The 21,310-nt window shown below is 49.8% G+C and overlaps 1 protein-coding gene across 1 annotated transcript in view; it reads right to left on the reverse strand.

Annotated features, from left to right (window-relative positions):
• Positions 1 to 21,310, reverse strand: part of LOC119436382 (sushi, von Willebrand factor type A, EGF and pentraxin domain-containing protein 1) — a 696,898-nt gene that overhangs the window by 618,910 nt on the left and 56,678 nt on the right. The window lies entirely within an intron of this gene.

A 21,310-nucleotide genomic window follows, 5' to 3' on the forward strand; every position in this document is an offset into this window, starting at 1 on the left:
CCAGCGCGGTGGTTTGAACCACGGTGCCACGGCGGCAGCCGTGGTGCCGGGCGCCGACGCGAAGCGGCGGTCGTTGGGGTGTTGCGGAGCGCAGCGTAGCAACACCCCAAATAAAAAAAGTACTGCTCCAGTCAGGTAGACTGCTCCCTCCCTGATAGTGAGATTATATTTGGATCATCAAAACAGTGATGCGTTTATAATACCACCGATCCCAACAGCTGGCTAGTCACCACCAGCCCAGCGTTTTCTCCGTCAACGCCTCCTCCGTTCGAACGGCGGCGGCTAGAAACATGGTACGCGCGAGCGGCGCAGCGTGGCGCCAGCGGTCGAGCGCTGTATCTACTAGCAATTGGAAATACGCGACCGGGACGGTCGCTTTTCACGTAGGGAGTAATGACGCGAAGTAAGCTGCCCACTACAGGCACAAGATCGCCAGAGAGAAGACGACGAAGGGCGCAGGTGTGCGCGTGTTCTCTTTGAGTGTCGGCCATCATTAAAGAAGGCTGCTCTCTTTCGGCGTGTTCGAATTGATTATCTTCGTGGCAATATATATATATATATATATATATATATATATATATATGCAAGTGTTATTGATATACTGTACGACGCCGAGTGGTCGTTTCCGTTCGAATGTAACGCATAACAGCACTATAGCGCCAGTGCTCGTCTGGTCTTATCTTGTGTTGTGTGGTGTTGCGCTTTTAACAATGGTTCCTATAGCACTATAGAAGTCTCAAAGGTGAGTGCCCGATTCCAGTGAGGACTGTTATTCCGAATGATTGTGCTGCCGGAGAGTCGTGGCTGTTGCGCAGAGGCGCTGTTCCTGAGAGAATTAACGCAGGAGTGTTAATAAGTCCTGCTTAACAAGTTCCTAGCTGTCATTCAATATAAACGCCCCGTTTTGCGGCAGCCTGTAAGTCTGCTAACTTGATTCAGACAAGGAAAACTTTTTTTTGAGTCTCACCATGTTTGCAACCCATTAAAACTGGGTGCCCAATGTGGTACCACACTTATCTTCTTCAAATAACGCAACAGATCTGCACATATCTCCACGTGTATGTGATAAATACCGTTCCTTTCATTGTTTCATTATGGTCGTTATGATAGTGCACCGGATAACTGAAAGCAGCCGTTTATAATATACAAGCTGCTGAGTTGAGCGGTCATACATGTGGCAACGGCATTACAATTATGTATGAAATGTAGGATAAGCGTGACATGTTTTTCTCTGAAATCACACTCGAGAATAACTTATTTTGTTTACACCCCTAGAAAAAAGCGTAAGAAAGCAGCCACCTGCTTTTTTCTTTCTTTAATTTAAACAAGTTCTTCGGTTTTACTTGGCAAAACCACGATATGATTATGAGGCACCCAGTTTAGTTTTCACCATCTGGGGTTTTTTAACGTTCACCTAAATAGAAGTACACAAGACAGTACACGAGTCTTTTTCCATTTCGTTCCCATCAAGTTCCCCGACCTGGATTGAACCCGCGAGCTCCAGTTTAGCAGCGCAACGCCGTGTCCACTATATAGCCCCTAATTAGGCTACCGCGCAGGCTTTCTTTCTTTTTTTTTTTCTTTTTTGAAGTATCGACTGGAAAAAGAATTCCACGTACGGCTTACGGCCAAAGATTAGCATATAGAATGACTAACTAAAACCGTTTTTTGGCGCTCGAGGCCCGACCGCAATAAATGACCCCGTACCAATTACTCCGCATTTTGTTACGCGAGGAAGGCGGAAACTTGAATGGAACGTTGCGCTGCAGTTTACTCTTTTTTATCTATTACAATGCATCCCGTAAATCTCAGTACAAGGTGCCGGATGGGGCAGAAATGCTTTACTTGTTTGAAGCGGCAACCAGAAAGGTTAAATATGTTCGCCTGCGTTTCGCAAGACCTACTGATGGAAAACTATATGCGCAACAATGCACACGAGAGATGCATGCTGCTTGAAGAACGATAAAAATATTTGTCCTGCAAAGGGAACCGTACAATAACATAGTAGAATGAAAGCCGACACTGCGGCCGCAATGCATGCGCAATCACCGAGCGGCATTAAAAAATAAAACAAAATAAACAAGAGAAAGAAAGGAATTTATTCTTAAGGCATAAATACATGCCATATGCAATTATGAACACCATTTGAGCGGTCTGAACGCAAATACCAGCGCTCGAAGTAGTACGAATGACCCTGACGAGCAGTATCGCCAGCAGTTTTCAACGGCGCGACCTTGATGCAGCCCAATCCACTTCGATCGCAGCGCCGCCACAGTATTTTTCAACGACGGGCGCCTCACTGCAAAGCATGCGCCGCCCCAGCCGCTCGTCCCCCTGAACCATATTCTAGTACACTCTAGTACAAGTACGCAGTTGCTGGCAGAGCAGAAGCTGCGCCCCCTCCCTCCCGCGCTGCCTTCCCGCTTTCCTCCTTTAGCGTGGGATATTGAGTCGCCAGTTCCCCTTGCGACCGGTCACAAGATACGCATTTGGTGCCACAGCTAAACGTCGCCTCCCCTCCCTCCCATCCCCCCACGGCCCTCCGCGCGACGGAATACGTCGCGTTTGCTCTCCGCCGTGCGTTCGCTCTCCGTGAAATCGTGCGTCCCTCGCGCGCTTTCACTCGCACATACAGCATACGGCGCGCGGCGCCGATTTTATCGCCGTTTGACTTTATACGGAACCTCACGGTGACGACGACGGCAAAAATGCGCTCGGGGTGTCCACATAATTGCTATCGCAATAAAATATTACACTATTAAACCAATCAAGGATCGTACGCTGTAAACCAATTTACGCCAATTACAGTGCTTTTATCCTTACCTGCCATGGTTGCTTATTGGCTTTGGCGTTGCGCTGCTACGCACAAGGTCGCGGGATGAAATCCCGGCCGCGGCGGCAGTATCTCAATGGGGGAGAAATGCAAAAACGCCCATGTACCGTGCACTGGGTGCCTGTTAAAGGACACCATGTGGTCAAAATCCGGTGTCCCCCACTACGGCGTGCCTAATAACCAGGTCGTGGTTTTGGCACGTAAAACGCACTTCATTTCACATTTTTTTCATGCCTGTATGGCTTACACCCTTACACACCTCAAAAGGAGTGTTTCGCATGGAGGAAAACCCTATGAAAGAGTGGAATTCAACATTGCGCACGTAGAAACGTGAAACTTCCTGGGTGGGATTGCAAAATTACGCCCTTCAAGCAGGAATAAAATTTTAATTTAACAAGAAGAGAGAGAGAAGAAATTGGAATGAATGTGAGGTTAACCATCGCAGCAAATACAGTTTCCCATCCTAAATTGGGGAACAGGGAAGGTAAAGATATAAGAAAGGAGAGGGAGCTAGAGAGAGACGGGGAGCATAGACGCACGATCACAGCCAGCCACTATCACCACAGACTATCGCAGCAGAGGCTCACTTGTATAACAACAATGGCAACTCAGGCTGTAGCCACTTGGGCACATGCGTTGCCCTTAAAAACTGTAGCAGTGTCTTCATCACCCTCAGCTGCGATGGCTTATGAGGTAGGCATTCCCGGAGAGAGAGCGAGAAAGGGAAGGAAAGACAAGGAGGTTAGCCAGTGTAAGTACAAGCTGGCTACCCTTTGCTGGGGAAAGGGTTAAAGGGTAAATGTTTTGCTTTGATAAAGGTGTTTGATAAAAGCGAGCTAGCGCAATTGCGAGCTACTGCGTCGGTACATTGTAGCTAGGACAGTCACACAAAACGGGTTGGAGAGTCCCCTCGCGACCATAGTCATCATACAAAGAAAGAAAGAAACAAACAAACAAAGGTAAAAGGTAATTAATTCCCAACATCCTCTCTAAAAGTGCCAGGGTACCTCAAGTGCTATTCTGCCCCGTATGTGATCCTTAAGAAATAGGCTTGCTTTACGGTGCGTACCTATATATCTTCCCCTCTTAACATTTCTTCATCCGGCCGCTTAGTGTCTCAGCACGTATGCAATGCTATACAACTAATCCCATTTTTTTTTTCGAGCGACGACCCATTGTGCACATCCACGTGGCGTCATAAATGCACACAACAGCAGCTGCTGCAAATGACGAATCCGGCTGCTCCTCCCTCGCTCCAGCAAAGGGAAAGCGTACGAGGCGGTGGGTCCCGTTCATTCTCGCAGCGTACGAGTGGGCAAAATTAACGAAGAACATGTCGCAAAGCCATGCATATTTCAGCGAAATTCTATGTATTCGCTACCTTCATTGTCACCAACCCTTCTGAGCAGAGTACGCTTAATAAACTCGTTCGCTTCTATGTTCGGCTCCTCGTCTCTCACTCAGCCTGTGTCGAGAGCGTCACATTAAAGTTGGCGGGAAAAAAGTGCCTCAATCATCCTGCGGCTCTTCAAAGATTCATGGCACCTGCCGGAAGCAGGCACGCGCGTCATTAGGTAACACACGCGCACAGACGCACTCTCGACTTCTTTTGGGTTGTGCACAAAGGAAATGCCACTTTCATCTTTAAACCACCAATATCGGTTAACATTGTTTTCAACTTTTCCCGTCAGCTGCCTTCGCGATAGGCGGTGGCCACACCTTTCCATCGCATCCTGAGCGCACACGCCGCATTCTGGCGAATTAGGCGCACATTCAAAAAAGACCGAGCTCTGTCTTTAATTTCCGACAGGGTCGTCCGCGTCCTACGCGCCGGGCATATACCGCCCAGTAGCGCGAGCGAGTTCGCCGACGCAGCAGCTATAAGATGCGTCCCGAACGCACCCGCGCGTATGCACGCACACACGCACACGCGTTTCCTTGGCCTTGGAGCCCGGGTCTGAGCGCTTTGGGTGTACGCGCGCGCGCCACGCTAATTCGCAAGCTAATTAACGTTGCAGCAGAGGTTTAGGGGCGCAGAGAGCAAGACGGCGGGAACGAAGAAAGGAAGCGCTGACGCACATCGTGCGCCGCGGTGTGTATGTGTGTGTGTGTGTGTCTGTGTGCACACCCAAGAGGCGCGTGGTGTCGTTTTCTTCGCCACCCGCACACTACACACCACACTCTCAAATGGCCTTCTGCTGCTGCTGCAGCTTGCTGCTGTTTCACTTGTTCGAATAAGGATTTGCGTTGAGGACTTTCGGATACAATGCAAAAAAATAAAAAGACAGCATACTTTTCTCATCAGAATAAGCACGACTGTTTACAACGGCTCGTATTACGCGGCGGGTCTCTGAATAATATAGCTGACAAGGATCAACAGTAAAACATATTGTCGCAAGCAAAAAAAAAAAAAAAAACGAAAAACGAAAGATACGCGGGTGTACGCCGGTGTACGCTGTTGACATGGAGCGCCGCGGGCCTTCTCCGCGACGAATCAAGAATGCGACGCGGGTGACTTCAAGCAGCACTAGGCCTTCTCCTTGACTAAATACGAATGCGACGCAGGTGACATCAGCAACCGCCCCGCCTCGTTCCTGCCGGCGAGAAGCCGAATAAGGGATTTAAGGCAGAAGCAGCCGCCCAGTCGGTCTGGTGTGCTCTTAGCAAGCTACTTGTATGCTATTACCCGCTATTACTTGCTATATATGTACATGCTGTATAACCTTAGGTCTCCTCTTCGTCTGCTCCAAGAGTCCGTCTCTCGTCGTCGACCCCGAATACCGAGCAATGCACGTTATTACTATTGTTAACTAGACTGATAGTTACCTGATAATAACAATCATTTATTAGACAGTAGGCCGCATCGAACTCGGCGAGAATCAAGCTAAAAAGATAGTTTTGTTTAGCTCATGCTCAGTCATACACCAGTGCACCAGCTAGGCCTAGATTCATGAAACTTGTCTCGTGTAACAGAGCTTACTGAGTCGTTGCAAGTAGTCGTACAGGCGCCGACTAGTCGTGAAGGCAATGAGGTGAGAACTAAACTCCCAATTTATGCAGTAGGGTTAACGTTTTCATTACGAAAAAAATGAGGGCCATCAATGAGATTCATTCGACCGTAATGCGTTAGCTTAAGTTTTTCCCCCGAAGAAGGCGTTACTCTATCGTTACTTTTAACTACACACAACACAAACGCAACCACTAACGCCTCTGTCGGAACGCTCGATACGTGTCCGGAATTGCTTAGGAGCGAAGTGCAACTGCTGACGACCAAGCGCCAACTGTGCGGGGCCGCATTCCAGTGAGCTGCGCGCGCCGCCTCCGTCAGGTGCCTCCTCCCATTCCACCTGTGTCGGCCTCCTCTCCCCTCCTCTTCCCTTTTTTGCCATACACAAGCCGACAAACGGGTTTTCATTCGTACGACCATTCTAATGCTGCCACATTAATATATATATATAGTCATCATCATCATCATCAGCCTATTTTACGTTCACTGCAGGTCGAAGGTATATCTCTCCGCGATATCCAATTACCCCTGTCTTGCGCTAGCTGATTCCTACTTGCGCCATGCAAATTTCCTCACTTCATTCCCCCACCTAGTTTTCTGCCGTCCTCGACTGCGCTCCCCTCCCCTTGGCACCCATTCTGTAACTCTAATGGTCCACCGGTTATCTACTCTACGCGTTACATGGCCTGCCCGGCTTCGTATTAGCGCGATATCGTTAAAGGCCCCGTGTCGCAGAAAATCCGGCGTCGGCGTAAGGGCCGGCGTGGTTGGCAGAAATAATCATGCAGAACCACATCATCCCGAACTACCCCGACCGGGCAGGTCCTTCGCGTGGCGCAACGCGTTAGTGAACAAAAATTGAATTTCTCAAAGTAAAAGCCGTCAGAAAATTGTAAAGTACGACTTAACCACAACCTACAGACGTGATGACGTGATAGCGTCGGATTGTTATTTCGAATATACGAGAAAAAAGCCTGGGATCTTTTAATGCTATCGCGTTCCATTCTTAAAGGCGAAGCTTAAGCGTCCTCCAAATTTTTTTTCTCTCAATGAAAATATATTGTGCAGGGACAAATTTATACGCCGCAGTCATACGTGGCATGGGATATTTCGATGTAATACCTGTCATTCAACTTTTTCGCAAGCCGTGTCTGAGGATAATCACATACAAAGACAAGAAGGAATGACGAACAATCTGCAGCTTTACCAGAGCATTTCCGCTTTGAAACCGTGCCGCGTACGCCGAATCGTATTCCAACTGCACTATCGAGCTCCTTTAGCCCCGGCTCTCAACGATGTCTTCCTTGAATAAGCCTTGAACAGAACAAGACTGAATATAATCATGGTGCATGAGGGCATCTGCACAGCAGTCTTTAACATTAGAATTCCAAACTTGCGCTTCGATTTTCGAGTGGTCATTCGCCGTAGCCTGCATCCCAACCATTAAAAAATAAAAATAAAAATAAGGCACAACAAAAAACTTGGTGCTATTGTAAGAAACCTTCGCCATCATGGGCATTATTGCCGGCTGTTAAAGCCCTTCTTGTGAACTTCACATCCGTGTGCTTACTTCAGCGGAGCACAATTTAAGCAAATTTCGCGGCGTGGAGAAAGTTTCTTTAACAGAAAATTTGCCATACATTTGCATGTACTAGTATCGCTAGCCCATAATAAGAATCAGCGCCCTACGTGGCCGTAGGGCCACGTAGGGCGCTGGCACCCAGAACAGGCACTCAGAAGTCGTGATAACAAACAGTTATATGAATGAATGGATTCTGGGGTTTTATACGTGCCAAAACCACGATTTGATTATTAGGCACGTTGTAGTGGGGGACTCCGAATTAATTTTGACCACCAGGGGATCTTTAACGTGCCCCTAATTCATGGCACACAGGCGTTTTTGCATTTATCCCCCATCAAAATGCGGCCGCCACGGCCAGGATTTGATCCCGCTATCTCGTGCTTTTAGCAGCGCAACACCATAGCCGATAAGCCACAGCGGCGGGTAACGCACAAAGTTATAGCAAAGACGGTATCCGTGTGACGAACGGCTCCTATGGACGAAAGGCTTTGCAAATATGTCCCCGGGTTCGGTACAACAGCCACCATGATGTAGTGAAGTTAGTACAATCAAGCTAAGGCAGGCATGATTAAAAAAACAGAAATGGCGGATTTGTACAACCTTGCATAGTGACGATCCAAATTCCAACGAAGCAGAACACGCAAAGACAACGCGGCGACTGACGCACACTCTGCGAAGCATTTTTCAGACAAAGAGCCGTTTCGGTTCCTGTGGAACTATTTCGCAGCGCTCGTGCACTCAGCTGACCGCCTCCACGGTGCGTGGAGCTGCAGCTGTATATCGCCGACGCCGGCGGCATTGAGAGCGCGACAACTTGCAATTAACGCTCTCAAATTAATGCTTATGGACGTATAAAGTTGTCTTCAAGTGTCATTTATAAGGATAGAGTGTCCTTACTGTAAGGTTACAAATTTTTAAGCATTAATGTTGAGCCGTGTGCGCAAGACAACAATTTTCATTCACTGATCTGCAAGTGTGCGGATACTCATGCACTCTCCTTTCCCGATGCGTAGACGCCCTGTATTCCGGCCTAGTTTCAATCTGGCATGCCCTTTAGTTCTGAGAAGTTTCAAGTGTATTGGAAGTTTAAAGTGCAATTAACATATTTTCGCTAATATTCCACAAAACACCTAATTAGAATACACACTTCTGACTTTCCCCACACATCAGCTTTGACGTGCTCAGCAACTCCCCTACATTAAAGTGCACTAGATCCAACGGCTCTGAGCACATATTTGTTTACATTCGATGTGCACGTTTCAAGCGGGCATTCTCCATTACATCTATAGTCGCAATAACGGCTTCGCTATCAAAGGGCATAGTGGACGATACGTGCGCGATGTTGGCGCCATCCTCTGAACGGTAGCCGCAAGTAGGGAAAAGTCACGGACCCGCATGGCACACTGCAACACGAAACCGCACGTCACGTTGCTTCAAGATGGCGCGCGTGTCAGGCACGTGGCATCCAGGCAGCACTTTCGTCGTTGCTGAAAATAACGGACTCCGACGTTCGCACGCTGGGGCGGTACGTCTTCGTTAAAAGGAAACACCCGCCTGGGCAGGCTCCTCTGTTGGCTAAGAGGCCGAGCCACGCTATCCACTGGACAGCGCCACCTTTTAGCTCTAGGCCTCGTCTTGTCGTCATCGGCTTCTCGCGATGCTCTCAGACGAGGAAGAAATAAATTAAGGAAGAGATTTACGAAGATACTAGAACACGGCACAAAAGTTCTTCCCTGTTGGTGAGTGGCCCTGCAGCCTTTCCCTTCTCTCTTCGCAATGCATGCGCCCCCCTCCCCCGCCTTCCTTTCTCCCTCACCTCCACGACCCGAACCGCGCCGCCCCTAATGCGGTGGTAAAAAGTGCGGTTTTATAACCCTCCCATCGACTCGAGCGCGGCGACCCGCGAAGCAGGAGGACCAAGGGGAAAAAGAGGGAGGCATACCTTCACGGCCATGCGACGGTCAGGTATACGGCGGCTGGAGAGACAACCGATGCACGGCGGAGGCCGGCGGGCAGGCTCTTCCGGAAGGAAGTATAAAATTGTTTCCGCGCAACTTCCGCGGCCTGCGACCAGAGCTGGATCAGTGGAAGCGAAATGGCAGCGCAGCAGGCCGGGAAGGGGCCATTTCCCAAACTTTCCCCCGTGCGCACTATTCGTCCTTCCGCCTCCATTCTCGTCCACGAGGGCGGCTTTTATTATTACTGCCAGATCGGAAACGTGCAGCATAGGAAAGAAAACCACGAATGGAAAAAATATATATATACATATAGTGGCCCCGCTCACCCTTCAGGGCGGGGGCGAAGAAAGGTGTTAACTTGCTTTTTTTATCAGTTATTTTTTTTTCTGTCAAGATATCTGTTCCTCGGTTCTCCCACTTTCTTTCATTCAATGACCGTCCCGCGAGACAACAAGCAGGTGAAAAGGAAGTCCTCCATCCACCTCCTATCCCCTCGTCTACAATGCCCTCGTCTCTTGTGCACTAGCACCTCATCCCTACCACTTAAATAAAAGATACAACCACCAAACCAAGCCGAAATGCTTTCGACTCCGATGGATATCGGTATATCTATGCAGCAGCGGCCCAACCTTGCACTCGAAGCTTTTAGTACGAGTGCCGACCGAAGCGTCTTTATTTCTAGCACTGGGGGTTTTTCTCGGGAGCGGCGCCATAAAGACGGCAGGAGTGGGGGGCTTCACGGCATATCACGCTGAGAGCCTCGAACGTTCGAGATCTGGCGAGGTTGGCCACCCGTTCGGTAGCAGAAGCTGACTTTTTTGGGGCTAGAACCACGAGAAAAGATGTCCGTGGAGTGCCCCTGCCCCGAGATGTCAACTCGCGATACGTTGCCCACACATTTTCTTTTCTTTCTCTATTTTTCTAGTGTGTGTGTGCGTGCGTGCGTGCGTGCGTGTGCGTGTGCGTGTGCGTGTGCGTGTGCGTGTGCGTGTGCGTGTGCGTGTGCGTGTGTGTGTGTGTGTGTGTGTGTGTGTGTGTGTGTGTGTGTGTGTGTGTGTGTGTGTGTGTGTGTGTGTGTGTGTGTGTGTGTGCGCGCGTGTGTGCGCGTGTGCGTGTGTGTGTGTGATTGACTTGCTGACTGACTGGTTGACTTAATGGCGGACTCACGCAATCTTACAGGATTATGGGCTCACATTCAATACAAGTCATGGGATTTAGGACTTAGACTCCCAAACTCACAACTCATCTGGGCTCAGAATCACCTGCTCACGCTATCTTCTCATGCTATCTACGCCTAAGCTCTCTAAGATGACGTACCAACCCTAGTCGGTAGAATAGCCTGTCACTAGTCACTGGTGTACTTGTTGGATTTGTGGTATATCAGTGGATCGTTCAGTAGCCCCCAATGTCTCAGAACCTTCCTGTGTAGTCTTTGCACTTCGGATGGGCACTGCCTAGTAGGATCCAAACAGATGGTAATACATAAACCTGGCTACAAAAACGGAAGTTCCTAAAGCGATTTAGAGGGACTCCGAAGATGAGACGTCGGACTGGCCACACGCTCCTCGTCGTTTTTAGAGCGCAGCTCTTAGGCGCCCGTTCCTGCGTCGAGCATCGGTGTTCCCGGCGTAACCGAGCGAATGAGTGCAGTGGATGGACGGGCGAACGCGGCGCGCAGCGGGGGACTGAAAAAAGCGGCGAGAGCTAAGTGAGCGCGAGGAGGAAAGTGGAAGAGGAGGGGACAGCAGAGTAATGTGGCGGAAAGTGGAGGAGGATGGTATGGCGAAAGCTTGGGAAAAAAAGCTTAGTGCCACGCAAAACACGCTAGAGCACTGCACGGGTATGATTTTCCGGCCCGGGCCCGCACCGGGCCCGCTTTATGAAGCCCGAGCGCTGCCCGGGTCCGTGATACCAAGCCCGGGCCCGGCCCGCGTCCGGGCGTACTTGACTAAGCCTAGCCCGGGCCCGTGGTTCCAAGCCCGCGCCCAGCCCGCCAGCCCGCGCCCAGCCCGCGCCCGGGCGTTGATTACAAAGTTAAGCCAGGGCCCGCGTGTGCATAACCAAGCCCGGGCTGTAAGTAAAAAAAAATTGTTTACTTACAGATTGTACCGTATGTGTCAGCCTCACCTTCTAGAGGACAAATTAGCTGCAGTGTATAAGCAATGAAATACCGAAATCTTTGGTTCTCCCATGGGAACATCAGTGATCTGGCCCATTGGCTGTGCTGTAATTTTTTCGCTGGTGCGCATGCATTTACCTTTATCATACGATTTGGTACTGTGAGGTCACTTAGCATGCGAGTATATATATTCAGTATAAAATAGACGCACAAGTAAAAATTAAGAGACACTTCTTGCGTTGGCGCTACAATAATATAATAGTGTCGAGAGCGATATAATATTGCAATCGCAAAAGCGGTAACGGAAATGGCTTGAAAAGCGGTTTTTTGTATAATTTATTTTTCCTGACGCAGAAACAATGTTCGTTTTTGTGGATTTTCTTTGCTACGTATACAAGAGTCAGCTCTTGGCACGCGTCACTTCACCTTGGCACAAAATGACTTGAACTATGCAATGCATAACGTTCGCGTGTGATCGAAGGCCCGACTTAGGCCGTTTAATGAGCGGGCCGGAGTCCAGGCCGGGTCCGTGGCTTCTAACGCGAGCCCGGCCCGAGCCCGTGGCTGCGAGCCCGGTCCCGGCCCAGGCCCACCGGAAAACGCTTCGGACGGTCCCGGGCCCGTGCAGTGCTCTAAGACACGCACTGCGGTGACGATGGCTACGAGATGGCGCCAGAGTAGCGCACGTCATCTGGAGGTCTGCCTGTGGCGGCTGCGGTGAATCGCGCCCACGCGTTACCCACGCGCTGCTTCTCGCGATCTCCCGATTAGCGAGGCAGTCGAGCCACTCTTCGCTCCGTTTTCAACGTGCCGCGCGAGACACATTGTCCACGCGAGCCAATATATCGCGAAATAAAAACACGTATAGAGCTGCGCTCAAATTTCGCATTAGGAAGTATCGTAATCGTTGGCTAGCGACATCACCACTTTTCTTTTTATAGACAAAAGACTGCACTCTCCTGCGTGTTAATTTTCTTAAGAAGGTACACAGAAATTTGCCACACTGTCAACAACACTGTGACATCCGCAGGTTCGTAGCACAGGCTCTACCGTTTATCAAAAGGACGACCGTTTTGGTATTCACGTCACTGCGCAACTGGACGATTCTTTGGATCCGAACGGCCATTATGTGGAAATTGGAAGGCAAGAGGCGATTGATTGATAGGCTGTCCTCATCGCTGCTGTAAAGCTGTCAAGCACGGAATCCATTGCTTTGCGGCCAGCTATTTCTGTTTTCATCATCATCAGCCTATATTTATGTCCACTGCAGGACGCAGGACTGATGATGATGATGATGATGATGATGATTTCTGCTTTTATTTCATTCTCCATCCTCGTCCCATTCAAGGCAGATAAGAGAAAAAAAAGAACACTTCAGGCAGCTGTATCCACCTTTACCGCCAACATCCTTTTGTCAAAAATTCCTCATGTATAGGACGCAATTCGCAATTTCGTCCGTCGTTGAACTGCGGGTTCCGTAGATGCTTATACGTTAGGAAAAACCCCACATATCAGCCTCACTGATTTCATGTGTCAATTTTGTATTGCGCTCATAGCAAAAGGCGAACCAGCTAGCAAGAACTTGATTTATTCAGCAAATATCAGCGTACTGGGCTGCCCTAAGAAATGCATGAGAAATCCTTTCGTCCGTTTTGCAAGCGGAAAGGCGAATCCCAATACAGCGAAAAGCGGGACACAAGTAACCAAGGCCTTGTGATTTATTTTTTCCTGAATACCTCAGCTTATTGCTAATTCCGCCATGTTTTCTCCTTTGAGCGAGTCACACAGGCTGGAACTTCCCTCGGAGTTAATTAGACAAAGCAAGAAGCAGAGTTCCGCAGCGGCAAAATTTCTAATATAGCGTCCGAGTTCTCCAAGCGGCACAAGAGAGGCGAACGTAGGCCACCTTCCCGTTCATTGAACTATTGAACAACTACCAAAACGACAAGAACAACGTAGGTTATGGCACATGGCTATAATGGCTCCTATATCGCACTGTCCCTCAGTTTAAAGCCCGTATACGGTACATTCCATGCACTGCAAAAGCTCTGAGACTGACAGCTGCTAAAGTAGCGTGTCTTAGTGCCAGTTAAAAAAAATTTTTTTCCCAATAGCCTCTGAATAGCACAAGTAAAGGTTTGGCTTCTCCACAATAACAACCACTGTGGGGAGGAGCCCACTTTGCTCACTCAATCTTTGTATATTATACTATGACTCGCTCGCTCGCTCTATCTATCTATCTATCTATCTATCTATCTATCTATCTATCTATCTATCTATCTATCTATCTATCTATATATATATATATATATATATATATACATACACATCGCTCTTTCTCTCGCTCGCTTTCTCATTCTGTGCGTGTATGTGTGTTTGAGAGAGGGAGAGAACGAGACTAACGGAATTACGGTCTCACGCAAGCAAACGGAGTCATAAGTTTATATTCAATACGACTCATGAAATTTCAGGCTCGTGCACGACATTTGCGCGATTATTTGCACGACAAATGTGATGTTAGCTAATTAGAAAATATCACTCAATAACTGTGAGCTTATTCACTTTAACGCACATCAAATGTCCCGAATGGGGAATTTAGGCTAAGCAGCTATTAAGTCATATCCATTAATCAGAAATCATGTGCTTAGCACTCGTTTAGAGAAACTTGGGAACTGCAATTATGTTCCACGCAACATTTCTCAGGATTTTGTTCATAGGGGCTGGTTGGTACATGGCTTATTTTGAAGAAATAGCGCGAAAACAGGACACGGAGGTCAAGAAACAGACATAAGGAAACTTTGAACTAACAATAAATGCTTCATTGCCTGTCCATTCGTTTTATGTAAAGCGAAGCGTACGCGCAACGAGAACGAAATGGACATTCTGCTCCAGCAAACACGGGCCTACCGACGATACAGAAGTTCTTTCTCGTGGAAATTTTGCGACAGCGCGCTTACTCACTTGTCCACTCTGTGAAAAATCATGTATGCTTCCATATCTCTCTTTCTTTTTGTTTCCAGCACTTTCTTAATAGGCAGAAAAGCTCGAATTTCGGCAAGCAACCGCAACATTTACAATGACTAGCTAAGTGGCTTCCATGCTTAACATTTAGTTAATAAGCATGCTCACCCAGGCGCTCAATAAGAGACCTACCCGTCTGTTCTACATCACATCGGCCGCATGACAAGGGGATTTCAAACACTACCGCAATTCTTGCATGAAAAACAGAGATCCTTTAGCTGCTACATGTTTGGACTGTTTTGCTCCAAAAGGTTCGATTTTTCTCCCGTTAAATATACGCCAAATTTCCAATTTTAGCGTTCTAAAGTTTTTTCCCCCGTTCAGCTGCTACAGAGTCTCATTTTTCTGTTCTCTAACTAATATTTACGTGCTCCAAAATGATCCAAAAGTTATTCCAGCCGTCTCACCCTATGCACACGGTTCCGCGGTGTGCCATGACAATATTGTTATGAGCCAGTTGTCCGGCGGGCAAAGAAGACGCTGAAGCATAGAGCCGACGAGACGAGGAAGAAGTGAAACTGTGGTTCGCCATCTTTGTTGTTGCTGGCCAACATTTAGTCTCTTTGTACATACATACATACATACATATATATATATATATATATATATATATATATATAAGGGGGTTTATTTACGCTGTAGCGTAAATAAACCCCCTTTTCCGTAAATCTCCCCGTAACATCTTGGTGGAAGTGCGGGGTACATACCAGCAAATCACGGAACTTCGAAGCGGAAATCTCGAGGGCCCTTCGACCATGTCGACTGAGAGGCCCGCTGCTTCGGCTTCGGCTACCACAGCACCGATTGTCTTGACCCAACTCCGGGACCCTGGCGCCTTCTCGGGCACTGACAACAAGGACGTTGAAGACTGGCTAATCGAATACGAACGCGCCAGCAAGAGCAACCATTGAGACCCGACTATAATGGTGGCTAACATCATTTATTACCTCAAAGGAACGGCCCGTGTTTGGTTCCGAACACACGAGGAGGAATTGACCAGTTGGGACACTTGCAAGCAAAAACTGCAGGAACTCTTTGGGAAGCCACTTGGCCGCCAGCGAGCCACCAAGAAGGAACTTTCGTGCCGGGCCCAAACATCTACTGAACCGTACGTTGCGTACATTCAAGATGTATTAGCACTCTGTCGGCGGGTCGATGACAAGATGCTCGAAGCGGACAAGGTCAGCCACATTCTTAAAGGCATCGCAGACGACGCCTTTAATTTACTCGTGTACAAGGACTGCTCGACGGTCGACGACATTATAAGAGAGTGCCGACGCTTTGAAGAAGCAAAGAGCCGTCGTGTCTCACAGCAATTCGTTCGGCTCCCTAATACCGCCGCTAGCTCATCGTGTGAAGACGTCCAGCCGCCTGGTGCCGAACACTTGCTGCGTCTTGTGCGGCGCGAGATTAAGGCTGCGTCTCCGTCGGTTCCCCCGATACGTTCTTACGACGAGTCCCGCCCGGCAGTATCTCTGATTCAAGCTGTCGTACGCGAAGAGCTGGCGAACGCAGGCATCCGTCCGATCTGTTCTGTAAGTAGCCCTACGGTCGGCAATTTCTTTCGACCTCCACGCCCACAATCGACCTACTCCAATACCGCGATCCAAACCAGTGGCACACACATGACGACAAGCCAATATACTTTAATTGCAATGGAGTAGGTCATATTTCCCGCCATTGTCGCTATCGTCAGATTTCATCTCCTCGTCCCGCGTACGCTTACCGCCCGGAAGACAGCCGGTCCTCGCTTTTCCATGCCCGCAATGACCTGCCGCACTGTGATGTTGCTGCTCCGGCTCCACACTACGACCGCCGCTCTCCGTCCCCACAGAACCGGCGTTCCCGCTCACCGATTGCCCGTCGCTCACCGTCGCCATACCCTCGCCGTCCCTCTTCGGAAAACTGACTGGTGCAGCTCCCGGAGGTGATGTTGCATTGACCAACCGACCCGGAAATCCTCTGTTGACCCTGACCACCCGACAAAACCTTTTGGACATAGAAGTGGACGGCGTGCCTGTTTCGGCGCTCATATAGACACGGGGGCGCAATTATCGGTTATGAGCGCTCGCCTTTCTCGTCGTCTCCGCAAGGTTCTAACGCCCGCGGCGTCGCCTGTGGTTCGTGTAGCCGACGGCGGTACATCTTGCGTCGTTGGGATGTGCACTGCGCGTGTGAGCTTCGCCAGCCACCAGACCTCAGTTCTATTCGCCGTTCTGCAGCAGTGTCCACATGAAGTCATCCTCGGCTAAGACTTACTGAGTACCCATTCTGCCCTCGTCGACTGCTCTTCTGGCCTTCTCCAGTTGGAACTTCCTTCTGTACCCGATCTCCCCACCGAGTCACAGCCGCGTTTATGTGTCGCCGAGTTTGTTCGCCTTCGACCAGCCGCCGCGACGTATGTCTCACTCACCTCAGATTCCGCCATTTCTGACGGGGACTACGTCATCTCTCCTTCCCTAGACGCTCTTTTAGCAAGGCAGGTAGCCCTCCCTCACTCCGTTGTGACTGTTTCTGCGAACCGGGCATGTATCCCTATTCTGAACTTTGGACGCACTCCACAGTTTCTTCCCGAGGGTATCACGCTGGGATGCATATCGCCTTTAGACGCACACGACCCTGTGGCCCTTACTATCGATGCCCCCCTGTCTTCTGGAAGCCCTGACACTAGTACTTCATTTGTTTGACGCCATGATCGCCCCCGACCTTTCGGCTGCTCAGTCTGACGACCTTCGTCGCTTGCTAGCCGCTTACAGCGACGTTTTCGATTTTGCTTCGCCCCATCTCAGCCAGACCAAAGTTGTGACTCATCACATTGACACCGGCAACGCCAGTCCCATCCATAGGTGTCCTTACAGAGTGTCTGCGACTGAACGGCACGTAATTCAAACCAAAGTCGAGAAAATGCTTACAAAGGACATCATCGAACCATCTACGAGTCCTTGGGCATCCCCTGTGGTGCTTGTCAGAAAAAAAGGCAACACCTGGCGGTTCTGCGTCGACTATCGCCACCTAAACAGGATTACTAAAAGGACGTGTACCCTCTGCCGCGAATTGACGACGCCCTCGACTCTTTGCATGGTGCACAGTACTTTTCTTCTATAGACCTTCGGTCCGGCTATTGGCAAATCGCCGTTCACGAAAAAGACAGAGAGAAGACCGCCTTTATAACACCCGATGGGCTCTACCAGTACAAAGTTATGCCATTTGGCTTGTGCAATGCCCCAGCAACATTCGAAAGAATGATGGACACCCTTCTTCGTGGTTTCAAGTGGTCAACTTGCCTGTGCTATCTCGATGACGTAGTCATTTTCTCGCCTACGTTCTCCAGTCATCTAAGTAGACTCTCGGCTATTCTGCGCATCCTTCGCAATGCAGGTCTGCAACTTAACTGCCAAATGCCGCTTCGGTTGCCGCGAGATCACTGTACTTGGCCATCTTGTCGATGCTACAGGTATACGGCCTGACCCTGCCAAAGTTAGCGCCGTTGGCAACTTTCCGACACCTCGCTCTACTCAGGACGTCCGTTCCTTTTTCAGCCTGTGTTCTTATTTTCGGCGGTTTGTAAAAGATTTTGCAGCACTAGCACGGCCTCTCACCTGCCTGCTTACGAAAGACGCGACTTTTTCTTGGGGTCCTGCACAAGCGTCCACCTTCTCACAGCTGATTGGAATACTGACATCACCACCACTGTTGGCTCACTTCGACGAATCTGCGCCCACGGAAGTCCGTACCGACGCCAGTGGCCATGGAATCGGCGCAGTTCTAGCCCAACGTCAGCGTGGTCAGGACTGCGTTATTGCTTATGCCAGTCGCCTTCTTTCCTCGGCTGAGCAAAACTATTCGATCACAGAGCGAGAATGCCTCGCTCTAGTTTGGGCCATCTCCAAGTTTAGCCCTTACCTCTACGGCCGACCCTTCACCGTCATTACTGACCACCATGCTCTATGCTGGCTGTCTTCTCTCAAAGATCCCACTGGTCGCCTTGGTCGTTGGGCGCTGCGCTTTCAAGAATACTCGTATACCATCGTTTACAAGTCTGACCGCTTGCACCAGGATGCCGACTGCCTCTCCAGATACCCAGTAGATCCACCGGACGCTGCCCTGAGCGACTCCAGCCCGTGTGTTCTTTCCGTCTCTCAACACATCAACATTGCTGCCGAACAACGCCTTGACGCGTCTCTACGCAAGATCATCGAAAAATTGCACTCCCATGCTCCTGATCCTTCCCTCCGCCTCTTTGTACTCCAAAACGACACGTTATATCGTCGCAGTTTACTCCCTGACGGTCCTGACCTGTTGTTAGTCATCCCGGCTCACCTCCGTTCCACTGTCCTGGCGCAGCTTCACGACGCACCCACGGCGGGACATCTTGGTGTGTGACGTACATACGACCGCGCACGCCGCCGTTTCTATTGGCCTGGGATGTCCCGCTCAGTGCGCCGTTACGTGGGCTCATGCGACCTTTGTCAGCGCCGAAAAAAGTTGACTCTGCCGCCTGCAGGCCATCTTCAGCCTCTGGACATTCCTTACGAGCCTTTTCAGCGTGTCGGCCTCGATTTACTTGGTCCGTTTCTCCTATCCGCCTCTGGGAACAAGTGGGTCGCCGTTGCCACAGATTATGCGACGCGATTTGCCATTACGCGTGCACTTCCCACTAGCTGTGCCACCGACGTTGCAGACTTCTTGCTGCATAACGTCATACTCCAGCACGGAGCTCCTCGGCAACTGCTCACTGACCGCGGCAGACAGTTCCTGTCCAGGGTGATCGATGACATTCTAAGATCCTGCGCGACGCAACATAAACTGACTACGGCCTACCATCCACAGACGAATGGCTTGACTGAACGCCTGAACCGCACCCTTACCGACATGTTGGCCATGTATGTGTCTGCCGACCACCACGACTGGGACCTTGCACTACCCTTTGTGACATTCGCGTACAACACTTCCAGGCATGAGACCGCTGGTTATTCGCCGTTTTTCCTCTTATACGGTCGAAACCCTACATTGTCCATGGACACCCTGGTGTTTTCTTCTGGGTGCCCACCCACTGAATATGCTCAAGAGACTATTGCACGTGCCGACCATGCACGTCAAGTTGCTCGCACTCGATTTTCTGAGTCCCAAATCCACCAGCAGTCTCGCTACAACAGCCACCGCAGGACCACCCACTTTGTCCCTGGATCGCTCGTTCTCCTGTGGTCCCCAGCACGACGCGTTGGCTTATCCGAAAAACTGCTCTTCCAGTACACCGGTCCATATCGCGTGTGCCGCCAAGTGACTGATGTCACTTATGAAATCGCTCCACTGCTGCCTTCGTCATCCTGTGCTCCTCTCCGCAGGGACATTGTACACGTTGTCCGTCTCAAGCCCTATCGTGCCCCGGACACCTCTTAATACCTTGTGTGCTAGTTTTATTTTTTTTTAATGTACCCTTTGTTCACCTGCACCGAGTCGGTGCTTTCGCCGCCGGAGGGTAGTGTTATGAGCCAGTTGTCCGGCGGACAAAGAAGACGCCGAAGCATAGAGCCGACGAGACGAGGAAGAGGTGAAACTGTGGTTCGCCATCTTTGTTGTTGCTGGCCAACATTTAGTCTCTTTGTACATAGCGTAAATAAACCCCCTCTTCTGTAAATCTCCCCGTAACAATATAAGGCTGTCCTATAAAGCAGTGCCCATGTGTCCCCGCACTGTCTTTATTCCTTCACAATGGAACGATGCAGACGGACGTTGTTGACACGTTTCCCGAGCCGCTGTTGTATTTCTGTGCCCGATAACATCCAACGCACGTGTATTTTCTTTCGCATTCTCTCGCTTTCGTTCATTTCCTGAGAATCACACCGGCACGGCTTGGTGATGCTGCACGTGCACTATAAGCTTATTCCTGCGCTACGAAACCCGCACGTTTCCTTCATGTATGATGACGTTGTTTTCTGTTCAGTTATTTCATATCCCCAGTCCTCACATGCGAGCCCTCGACGTAGTGCATGCGACGCCTGCTCGCTGCCTTGTTAGCCGCCGATGGAGCCCTGGCTATAGAGCGAGTCGAGACGCCAGAGCGCGCGGTGGCACAGGCAGCACACGGGGAAGGGTGCGCCGAAACTTCATTTAGCCAAGTCCCTCCCTCGTGGGCTGTGGCGCGGCAGCATTCGAGATTGTCGCCGCGCAGGGCCGAAGAGAATTGAAACGCAAACGAATTGTACCGCGGAGGATAAGACGCGCATATAGAAAGGACGCCAAAGATATGCGAAGTGCCGCGCGAGCTCTGCATACGTTACATATTACACCCGCGGGGAGGAAATAATAACTGCGTGCCACTTCTTTCTTTCCTTTGTTCTACGTCGCCCTTTTGCTCGCAACTCTCGCACAGGCGCTGCAGCGAAGGCTCCGAGAATCGAGATGAGTTCTCACTCTCTCTTTCTACGACCCCCCCCCCCCCCCGCTATCACCCACTCCCCCTTAATCTTAGTTTTTGGCTGGTATCTGAAAGAGGAAGTTACGTTATGTATATGCCTAAACTCCAATATTTTCTTTGTCTCCGGAATAAATAGGAGAAAAAAACAAATAAACGATTTGATTTCAAATATGAGAGCGCTGCAACGTCCACTGTGTACATCGGGTGGTGTAGATTAGCGTGTTTCTTGGGCATTTTTTTTTCTTTGCTTAGCGCGATCGGGGAACAGCCTGACGCGCGCGGTCCCCGGGAAAGTATTGTCTGGTGACAATTGAAAAATGATGCCAAGGGATTGCGATGGCCGAAGGAAACAACCAGTGCATATACACAAAG

Source organism: Dermacentor silvarum, chromosome 1 (assembly GCF_013339745.2).
Source record: "Dermacentor silvarum isolate Dsil-2018 chromosome 1, BIME_Dsil_1.4, whole genome shotgun sequence".
In the NCBI taxonomy this organism is placed as follows: Eukaryota; Metazoa; Arthropoda; class Arachnida; order Ixodida; family Ixodidae; genus Dermacentor; species Dermacentor silvarum.